The sequence below is a fragment of the Chanos chanos genome, chromosome 5, assembly GCF_902362185.1.
Source record: "Chanos chanos chromosome 5, fChaCha1.1, whole genome shotgun sequence".
In the NCBI taxonomy this organism is placed as follows: Eukaryota; Metazoa; Chordata; class Actinopteri; order Gonorynchiformes; family Chanidae; genus Chanos; species Chanos chanos.
Window position 1 is genome coordinate 48,444,393 of NC_044499.1, and position 11,608 is coordinate 48,456,000.

The following is an 11,608-nucleotide window of genomic DNA, read 5'->3' on the forward strand; positions in this document are numbered from 1 at the left end:
GGTGTGATGGTGCTGATTCACGCTGCTGTGACCACCAAGGCCAAGGTAACAGCATTACAGCCACAAATCCTCCCAGGAAACTGGAGAAGAGAGAGAGAGAGAGGGGAGAGAGAGAGAGAGAGAGAGGGAGAGAGGGAGGGACAAAGAGAGCGAGAGGGAGAGAGGGAGGGAGAAAGAGAGAGAGAGGGAGAGAGGGAGGGAGAGAGAGAGAGAGAGAGAGAGAGAGAGAGAGAGAAGAACACATTAACTTAATGGGAATGCGGCATGGGAGATGGGGAAGAAGAAGAAGAAGAAAAAAAAAAACACTTCTCATGACATCATTATATCATCAGTAACACACATGTCACATGGCTGCGGAAGGCACGATGTTCTTTGGTCGCCTTCTGTGGACGAGAGCTAACATTTGTAAAATATGAAAGATAACCTTTCAGGGGACAGACTGCCATTGATTAAAAGCCAGAGAGAGAGAGAGAGAGAGAGAGACATAGATTATTAATGAGGCTCCTTTTGGCATTCACAAATGGCTCTGACATACAGTAAACGCAAACAGCAGTTAGTCACTCAGTCTCATTCAAGCAGACAGATGTTTACATGGGAGAACAGAAATAAAGGGCTTTACTAGGGCAAGAGGTTAAAAGCTTGGCTGCTTTAACACAATATCCCTGACATTTTACGCAGTCCAGGACTTTCCTCTTCGTTCCAAAGAAAACGTTTAATCAGGAACTATAGCACATGAAGATAAAAGTGCAGTTAAAGATTTCTCCCATAATGATATCTAATATATGTTTTGTTTTTTGTTTTTTTAATACGGAGTCAGTATAGCATAATTCTACCACTGGCACAGTGGTGACCTTTAATTCACCTTCCCAATGAGGTTGCAGACTTCACTTAGGCAAATAGTGGTCTCTTATTTTCCTAAGGCAAAAAAAAGTACCCTGGAACAGGAAAAGATGGATTCATCTGATAAGAGAGATATCACCATACCATCAGACCTACATGGTTAACTTTTCAGTATTAATAGTTGTGAGGTGTGCCATTATCAAGAGCGGATGGGACTTGAATTAACAGAGACATCCGAACTCATTCAGTGCAGTGCCTGAGATCAAACAACGGCAAAAATCACATAAAATCTATACAACTGAGTCACAGCAAACTGTTCAACAGGGTTTTCTAAGCTCACCAATAAGAGGCCTGTTTAATTTGCTTTAAGTCCAAAAAAGTGGCAGAAACATGTCAGACAGGCCCTTAAACAGAGCGGCCATCACCACCGATCTTTTGAAAACGCTCAGACTCATGAGACGCCAAAGACGTCTCTCTGACGTGAGCGATCGCCACCGTTTCTGCTCTCTCCCGGCCACGCTAACACATTCGTCTTTCGGAAACGTCATCTCTTGGTCGTGTCGAAAGGTTTCGAGCTTATGATTCAAACTGAACCTTCAACCGAAGTTTATCACGCACACACACACACAAAAAAAGAAAACCCAACCCTCTCTTTTATCTTAAGAAGCAGCTGCTTCCTGTCCTATTTGGAGGTGAATAGGAGCGTCTAGGGATTAGAGCCCATAGCTGGGTAGGAATGCACCTCTGATAGACTCTCACCGATCCCTCAGACACACAGATCCTCTCACAGACCACGAGGACTTGACCTCTTTGAACTCAGTGAGAAAGAGGATTATAGGCCATTTCCAGACCTTTTGAGAAAGCTCTCTCTCTCTCTCTCTCTCGGTCACTGATGCCTGCATCTGGGCTGTGCAGTGTTCTCTCAGATCTCCACCTAAGCAATCTGCCTGAGGGCAGAAACCAGACGTGGCTTTGTAAACAGTCATCTCTTCAAGCTTTCAAAGAAGTCTTTCACTAGTACTTAGTGTTTTGGCAAAGTAAGAGATCTAACCCCCCCCACCCCCACCCCACCCCCGAAACAAAGAAAAAAAAGAGAGAAAGAAAGAAAGCAAGAAGACAGGCCAGATGATATTTTTCCCCCAAAGGAGCTTAGATGACCATACTTAGTCTTTTGAAAATCCAAGGTATTCACATCCAAGTTAAAGGTCAGAGATTTCTTTGAAAGAGTATCAGATTTTGATAAATGTAAACAAGAGTGAAACGGTGCGGCCTCGGATTTTGTGACGATTTTCCTCAATTAGTGAATCTTTTTGGTGTACGTGCGTGTTGTTTCGCTCAGTTTATTCGGGAACAAAGATTTTTTTTTTTTTCTGGGTATCAAAAATATTCTTTGTATGAAAAAGAGCACCAAAACAGGATGCTTAAACCACAAGCAAACCTAAAGTACTCAAAAGGACAGACAGGCAGACACACAGTATAGATCCAAAAGAATTCATCTCGCGCTGTTTTTGGAGAGAGAGAGAGAGAGAGAGAGAGAGAGAGAGAGAACAAATTGACGACAGACACGCTGGAGGAGGGGAAAACAGGTTGCTGAAAGATGAGCGTGTGGAGTAGGAAGCGGGAATCTAACATTTGAAGATGCCATCGCCACAGTTAATTCCAAAGGTTTAGTAATGTCAACAGCTAAGCAAGAGGGCCTGCGGAAAAGCTATCGGGGATTGGTGTGCGCACTAATAAGATCAAAGTGAACGATCAGCCATAGCTAATTGAAATTAAAGCCCGTGAAAGGAGAAGTTTAGCGGTTCACTGGGACGCTCTGTGTGGGAATGATGAAGACATCTAAGGTCGAGCTTTAGAGTGTGCTCTCTCTCTCTCGCTCCATTCATATTCATATTCACTCTTTGTGGACTTTTACTCTTTCTTTCCGAGTCAGATCACACACTTCTCCTCAGGGCCAGTGATAAAAGTATCAACTGAAAAGATCTGAAAGCTCTGGTTATCTAAACATTACCAAGGGTTAGTTTACCATGGGTTTCATAATAAAGGTTTGGTTGGCGTTTACAAACCGACAAAAAAAAAAAAACAGAGAAAGAGGGCTGAATGATTAACTTCACAGTCTGTAATGAGTGCGGTTCTGAGGAGGTCAGCTCGAAGTGGTCTCTCCTGTGGCTGCCCTACCAAAGCTGAAGGGTTACGGTTAAACCTCGAAAGGGCTGTAGCTGTAAAGAGGTGAGGCAAGGTAGGATAACAGGCTGGCTTTTCAACGAGTTCTTGGCCTCTGGGCACTTACTTTATCAACGCAATAAAAGATTTTGCATTAAGTATCCATCCATATTTGCTGGTTGGATAATGTGGCATTCACACTAGACTCTACATTCTCTGCACAAAGCACAATGAGGTGGGTGTTACAAAAACGAAAAACCATAATTGTGCTTTTTGTTTTGTTGAGGTTTACCCAGACTGAAAATAAACTGTTTCCATGATTTTGCATTTTCTTCCCCTAAATAAAAAAAAAAAAACAAAAAACAAAAAAAACAGTTTGTAAATTTTCAAGGATAGAGGTTAGTGCTGCATCGTATGTTAATCAAGACAGGTCGAATTAGACGTCGGCTGAAATCGTGGCAGTTGATGGCTGAATAAACGAATGTGTGAACTAGACTAGAAAAAGAAATAAGAGATTTTCAGAGCTGTAAACAAATCTGTCAGGTCAGCCAGCTTTGGTTTTAGTTTAACAGGGCTCTAATCTTGTAGGTTAAGCCTTTCCGAACTGGCCCCGCTCAGCCTCAATCCCTCTCCGTAAGCGTTTAACCTTTATTCAAGCAGAAATTATACCCTGTTTCTTTTTAAGCAAGTCAGCCCGTGAGACCGCCTCCGCTAATTAATGGCTTTTATGGACCTTTGTGTTCAGGTCGAGCAGGAGCGCATACAAAGTTCAGAGAGCGCAAATTTGAATCAGTAAACACAGCCCTTAAAAGCCGCGAGTTCTGGAGCCAGAGGCAAACACAGTTATGGTTCTGTACTCTGTGTAACAGACATGAAGTCACTGTCCGTGGAACTTCATCTGCGTTTGGTCCAGTGTTTAGAAGTTTTAAAGGGCAGCATAATTTAGCAGGTGATACGACAGCGTCCCCTCACTGCCCAACAATTTTCCACAATGGTGAATGTTGACGGAACTGCGGAATTCCGGAATTAACACAGCCCAGTCATTGGCCTGGAATCCCCAGAAATGCTTCTAAACACAGCTGGGTCATACGAGATAACCAAAATCTTTCAAAAAAAAAAAAATAAATAAGGAAATGTAAAGGTTGTCTTCAGGCCCCATAACGATGTGTGACCAGACATGAAACTGAACCAATTTCTCCTCTGTCAGGACACTTAAATGAGGTCTTTGTTCAGTCTGTCATTGAGAACAAACCCCAAAGAAAGAGAAAAAAATAAAACCCTAAATAAAAATCCTGAGGCTGGGAAACCTACGTTTGTGAAAACAGCATGATGTGAACGAGTATAAAAACAAACTGTTGATCACAAGCTAATCAACTGAGAATGACAATGGTTAACGTCATAAAAGGTTTGGGGGGGGGGGGGGACGACAAAACAAAACAAAACAAAAACCAAATTGGCTGGTAGACATGCTGGTTTAAAGTGTCCAAAGACTTTGAATCTACGCCACACTTTGCGTGGACATTTGTATATAATGGAAAACTCCCATAAGTCATCCAGATGCACGAATGGGTGGGGTGGGGTGGGGGTGGGGGGGTGTACAACCAGTTCCATATGGCAGGGCAAAGTGTTACAATTCAGTCAACCACACAAAGGGAGGACCCAGTGCAGCTGATAATGGGTGCGTGTGTACTTTTCACGCTCCAGCACACTCACAACACCACTAGCCTTTTGTTCTGCCCCTTACAACAGAGCACTCCTCAGCTCCCAAAAGGCACATGAGTTTCACGTCCTATAGAGCCAGAGGAATAATAAAGGCCATGAAACGAGTGGGGAGAGACGCAGTCCTGTGGGTGCCCAGATTAATGCAGAATAACATAATCCAAAAGGAATTATGTTAATCCAGTGGTCAATGAAGTTTTAAAGCGACAGAAAAAAAAAGAAAGGGGGTGGAATTAGTCCGTTTTCTGGCGAGAGGGCAAAAATTCTCTAAGGTCTATGTCTGGACCACCGTTCAAAGTGGCTACTTTCAGTGAGAAAAAATACTGAAGTGACATTTAAACCAACCGCCGATGTGGTTTAAAGTTGTTACATTACGTCATTGCGCTCTGGTCAAAATAAAACCGAGCGTATAAAACTGACGGAGCTTTGGTCTCGTCTTTATGTGACTTCTTCAGATTCTCCACTCTCTTTAAAATCCATCAAAGAAAAAAAACAAAACAAAAAAAAAAAAAAACACAAGAAGTTGTAAGTCTCACACACGGCATTTACAAAACCCTACGTCCACAGTGGCTTCCAGATCGCACAAGGAGAGTGCGAAAGCCCTCCCTGCACGACAAGAAGCGCTCCTCCCACCACAGTAAAAAAGAAAGTAAACAGGTAAGCTTTCTCAACAATAAGTGATAAAATCTCCCAGGACCCAACCTTAGCCTCCTTTTAAAGCCATTAGTCTATGCTGCTGCAGCACACTTCTACAGCACCTCTTCTTTCAGCCAGGAGTCGTTGTGTGACACAAAGACAACAGAACGGCCTACCATAATGGCAGTACTAATTACAATGATCTAATACTTGGGGGAAAAACAAAAAACAAAACAGCATGATCATCACGTGCTAAACCCCAAACCATCCTGTGTTCACCCTCAAAAGCTGACCAAAGTTAGAGAACATTTAAGAGATTTTATTCATGAGAGCGTGAGATGTTGCTCTTTTCTCTGTCTTAGACAGGAAGCTCTGAGTGTACAGAGAGAGAGAGAGAGAGAGAGAGAGAGAGAGAGAGAGGGAGAGAGAGAGGGAGAGAGAGAGAGAGGGAGAGAGAGAGAGAGAAAGAGAGGGAGAGAGAGAGAGAGAGAGAGAGAGAGAGAGAGAGAGAGAAGAAGAGAGATGCTGGGGCAGAAACCTGATTCTCTCCCCCCCTTTTCCAACTCCCCTCCCTTCCTTTCCCAGCAGAAGCACTTCCAAAGCCACAAAATCTTAGCCTGAGAAAAAAAATAAAGACATGAGCCAAGCAAGCATACACAGACTAGGACTAGGACACCCTTTTCTCCTTTAAAACACACCAGCAGAGACATATAAATAAAAATAAAAATAAAAATAAAGGGGGGGGGGGGGGGAGCCTGGCTCTTACAGAGAAAATTAGATTTGATTCTCTGCTGCCCTCCACTTCCCCCCTCCCCCTTCCAGACTCCCATTTTAGCAGCAAGCCAAGGGCTTCTCTGACCGGTGGCTCCAGGAGCTGCTCAAAGATCATTAAAGGTTTCATTTGCTGTGAGAGAAGCAGGCCGGGGGGAGGAGGGGGGTTGGTTGGCTGGCAGAAACAAACCTCTTTGTAAGTCCTGCCCGCATCACGGGCGTTTACATACAAGTAAACAGGCGAGGACAAAAGAGAGATGGAAGTTGTTAGAAATCATAGGCCACGAATTCGTGAGAACAAACGGGTATATTCACGGGAGACAACCACATCACGCGGTTTTGTACAACTTACACGCGTTGAGCTGTCGGGCAATACTGACGCTTCAGGACAAACAATAAAGCAATCTATGCTGGTATCTGTCAGTATTTAAACTCATCAATCAATCGCTCTCGTAACTGATCTCCACACACCAAAAAAATGGTTAAACCTGGTTGGTTGTCAACATGCAATTTTCGGTAGGGAGTCTTCATTACAAAAATAAAGCTCTCATACTTTTCTGAAAAGCTCACAGTGATTTATCAAAGTAAGCATAAAAAGGGGGGAAAAAACCCCCAAAAACAATATACAAACAAACACTACAAAGAATTTAAGGGACACTTGACCACACCATGACTGTCCACAGAGCAGAAGAGTTGATAGAGAATTCACACTGTTAATCCTGCAGGGACAGTTGCTTTTCTGTTACAACACAAAGAGGACCAGACAATGATTGGTCTGAATGTGTCATGCGGTGAGTTTGACACAATCTTAAATGACTGTGTATTGTGATGGTGGGAACTTAAAAAGAGCACACGCTACAGGGGGGGTCATAACGAGTGCTAACGTCTGAGCAATCTGATCCGAAGACACACACACACACATACTTGTACTTCTATCTTTGTGAGGACACTCATTGACATAACAACTAAATGCCTAACCCAAACCTAATTGTAACTTGAATCCTAAAATCAAGTCTTAACCCTCAAATAGCCCTTTGAAGAAGTGAGGACCAGCCAAAAATGTGCTCATTCCCAAGCTCTAAAACTCAAAATGGCCCAAGTACACTCACACAAACATAAGATACTACAGCCCCAAAAGATGATGAAACACAAACATTATCCTTACACCCTTTAACTTATCTTTTTCACAAGTAGCAGAGTGATGTATTCAATATGGTATCATCAGCTATTACAAAACGACATGTGGCTGATTATTTTGAGAGTTTCCCTTTTCAACAAGAACTCAGAGCCTTTGGCGAAACGGGAGGAGGGGTGGGGGGTGCTGAAAACTTCTAGAATCTAAGTAGCTCAAAGCACTCTGTGTTTACCCTGAAGTCTATTCATTTTCACTGCGATGAGACAAGGCAAATAAACGACCTGCATTAAGTCTATTTGTGTTTCGGAACACGGGCACTACAAAAGGGGGTTTTGAGCTGGGCCAGAGGCAAACACTGCATTGCGCTCTGTTAGGTTTCCTGGAATCGTAAGGACCAATTCCACAGCAAATTAAGATATAGAGATAAAAGGGACTCCGTTCGGAGTTGAGGGTTTTTTTTGTTGTTCAGTCTCCGTGTTAACAAACGCGTAAGTCTTAATATGGCGTCTGTTCCTCAGAATGTGCAAGGAAATTCCTGAGAGATTCAACTGCATCCCCCAAAGCCCCTGTTGTTATCTCATTTAAAACATTCCCACTTGGAAAGGGTTACGCCAGACCTTAAACAACGAGATACTCCTTATTCAAACCCCAGTAACCTGGAGAGGAGAGAAGGGTAGGTTTTCTGATAAGATCTCACGGAACATTTTGTTGACATTATACCGCAGGCTCGTGTTTAATTTGCGATAGCTGCCTTCCATTTGAATGTAGCCAAAGTCTTTCGACGTTGCTTGTTAACAGGGCACTGGCCTAAAGACAGACGTTACTTGGATTTAATTGACTAAAATTTCAACAGAATGTACAACGAATACATCAGATAATCAGATTCAACAATTATTATTATTATTATTATTTGGATGTTGTTACAACAGAATACAACAAATTACATTAATGGTTTAATTTCATACGTCTTTAGATTTCTCTGGGAGACAAAGACACATCTGAATGTATTCAAGTTGGTTCTTGTACCATCTTTACTCAATTTTGGCTCGTCTAACTTTCCAGCTGTGTTAACACGGCATCAGCTCTCAAATAAGAATAGCTTTGGCAACAGCCTGTTTCAAAGAGGGAGGGAGAGCAAACATATCTGCCAACCGGCCAAATATACTCATTCCAGTTAAAACTAAAATGGGAAGACGCGAAGGCTAGCTCAAACTGTCTAGGCCATTTACAAAGAAGGCAATACAGCTGTAAAGAAAGGACGCGTTTCACACGTTGCAAGTTCTGACTTGTAACCCGAGCACAAACTATAGCCGCTTACTGCTCGGTACGAGACGCAGATACTATCAGCCAAAACCAAAAAAATTACGCTTCTTTTTCAAACAACAACACGTGAAAATATAGGAGGGAAGTTTATAGTCAATTGTTGACATACTAGCAGCATTTAATAGACGCCCTGTAAAAGGTATTTGTTTATGAATCACTATGGGGAGAGGCGAGCATTAGACACAGATAGTAACTCTACGTTAAGATGGCTTTAAACTGTGTGGGTGTTTGTCGGTGTAGTCAAATTAAAGAGCACGGGTGGTTACGCGGAGAGGTAACGTTAGGAGACTACACTGAAAATGTCGAAAACCTAATGCATACAACAGTGTTTGCCATGAAACTTAACACAGACATTTCACGAGTAAACAACCCGACGTGTCGCAAAGCACAAGCGCAAAAATCACTAACTTTTCTCCCACTACCGGAAAGAATATCCTCGAATCCGGAATTCCTGCTTACCTTTCTATGTATGCGTACCACAGCCCAAAATCTTTACAAAAAGAGATGTAGGCATATCAATTTCGTGACTCCATTTTTAATAATACGATGCGAAAGTCATCGATGAATTCCCAGAGTGAGTTTAGAGGTTATTTTATCCCACTTTCGTTGACGTTTTCTCTCCGTTTTTCTCTAGTAGTGCCTCTAGCGAGAGAGCATTCCACTCCTGCGCGTAACGAGATCAGTCCTGAGTCAGTCCTCCAATCACTGCAGCCCGGGAGATACATACACACACGCACACTCACACGCACTCGTGCACGCACATTGACTGCCCGAGCTAGAAAAGAAATGAAAGAGCAGGGCAGGCAAAATAGGGTAAGGAGTAGAGGCGAGCGCCCAAAATAGTGCCACAGGCGCCACCACGTGCACGGTTTGGGTGTAGATGTAGGTCTGGCAAGAAAGCTTAGCTTTTTGGGGGCATCGCCTTCATTAGCCAACCAGTTATCTAAAAAAACAAAACAAAAACAAAAAAATGAATGAATGAATGTATTCGGTAAGGTTGGCTTGAGGGTGGGGGAGTGGCAGTCTGTCAAAAAATGATGCACTGAAGAAAATTATTCGTAGGATCCTATGTTCCACGCATTACAGGGGAAATTAAGTGACCATATAGAATACGCATCACCAACAAAATCAGCAGCTCGTCTCAACATCAATATGCCATTGAGCCACTCCACATTTTGGTCACCGTGTCTGTTAATTAACAAGTATTTGCTCATATAGTTTAGAAATATAAACTCAGAAGTAACTGGCATACCACGAGTGGCTATAAATGCTGCAGTGCCTCCTAGAGACTGCGGATTGAAATTACAACGCCACAATGAACACGTTGATTTCTTAAAAAGACGTCTTTTTTTTTTTTTTTTGCCTTTTGCCTTGTGTGCAAAACGATAATGTGCTAATGTAGAATCAGTAATAGCACAATCAAACAGAATTGTTTACATTATATCCTAATACTTACCTCATGTAATACCCTGCACCTCTCTCGGTCAGAATCAGAGAAATGCCCTGGCTATGTTCTGTAAGTATGTAGCCTAAATACTGTATTATTGGTGGTGCTTGCTTTTAATATTAAAACACATTGATGAATGATTGAGAGAAGACACTGTCAGAGATCACCACTTATGCACCATGGTACATATGTGTGAACTGTATATGGGAACTAAAATATCTCTGTGATGGCGCGCACACACACACACACACACACACACTGAATTTGTCCCCAGTGGATGTTGGTCCTGGGAATCAAACCATCAACCCTTTGGTCACAAGCCCAGTTCTCTAATGTCTAGACCACAGCTGGCCCTAAAAGTTCACTGCATCATCTATTAAGATTAAATCTCTGTAATTGTACACACACACTGTGAGCAGTGACTTCAGCCTCTGCATTTAATCCATCCTTACACACCAGTAGTGAGCACACACAGCCACTAGGTGCAGGGGCGGTGGGCGGCGGGGTTGGAGGTTAGGTGCCTGGTCCAAGCACACTGCAGCTGTTGATCTTTTTCCTGCCAATTGTGGGAATCGAGCCAGCAACCTTCCGGTCACAAGCCCACTTCGCTGACTGTTAGGCTATGGGCTGCCCAAAAGCACGACCCCGGCAGGACTCGAACCTGCAATCTTCTGATCCGAAGTCAGACGCCTTATCCATTAGGCCACGAGGCCCTGTAGGTCATAGACCTATACCTGATCTGTGTGTTTGGTATATGTATGGGTGTTCTTGACTATCTACTGTCTGAGCAGTAGATGGAGAACTTGGTTGTTTGCATATTAGTTGCAATCCTTGCATGGCCTTTTAACTCTGCCCATCTGAGTCTCTGGGCTGGCTGATTTCTTCCTTCTTTCAACCCAGGGGTTCTACAAAGTCTCTTGCTCCTGCTAGCTAGAAGAATTTATAAAGACTTTTGGCTGGCTGTGTAAAGGCCATCGTACAGAGAGCCAGAGCAGTTTGGAAAGTTCTGGAAATGTTGTATCCGGAAATTCTGTTGTTTAGCTTAATGCATGCTTTCCAGTTTTATAATATGATATAAAAATTTCTGATAATATCTAAATTGCACAGCAGTGGTAACAGAAACAGCATAATGGTATCCAGCTGAATTCTCTTCCTGCTGAGCCATTGTTCCATTTTAATCTCTCTCTTTTTTGGTACAGTTAGAATAAAGTCACCAGTTGGTTAATGACACTCTTCGATGACATCGATTCATTTGGTTAAAAGAAATAAAATTTTATTCACATAATGACAGTACATTTGGTGAGTAATCGTTTATGTGCTGCGGAGTGTAGTGAGATGTCACATCATTTCCTTTAATTCTTGTAGACGTGTGTCTATATATCAACAATAAATTTTTATTTAGGACAACGCCAAAAAAATAAAAGAGAAAAGAAAAGAAAAAAAAATGAAAAGAAAAGGAAAGAAAAAAGCATAAAAGAAAACGCATGGAGCAGAGCACTACAATTTTAGCATCAGAAAAAAAGATACACAAGACAGAACTGACACATAAGCAGCAAACACTGGGGAGTTTGTTT

General features: G+C 42.5%; 1 non-coding gene across 1 annotated transcript; it reads right to left on the reverse strand.

Moving 5' to 3' along the window:
* Positions 1–10,674: 10,674 nt before the first annotated feature.
* Positions 10,675–10,747, reverse strand: trnar-ucg (transfer RNA arginine (anticodon UCG)). Its single transcript has one exon. It is a non-coding gene; the product is annotated as a tRNA-Arg (tRNA).
* Between the last annotated feature and the right edge of the window lie 861 nt (positions 10,748–11,608).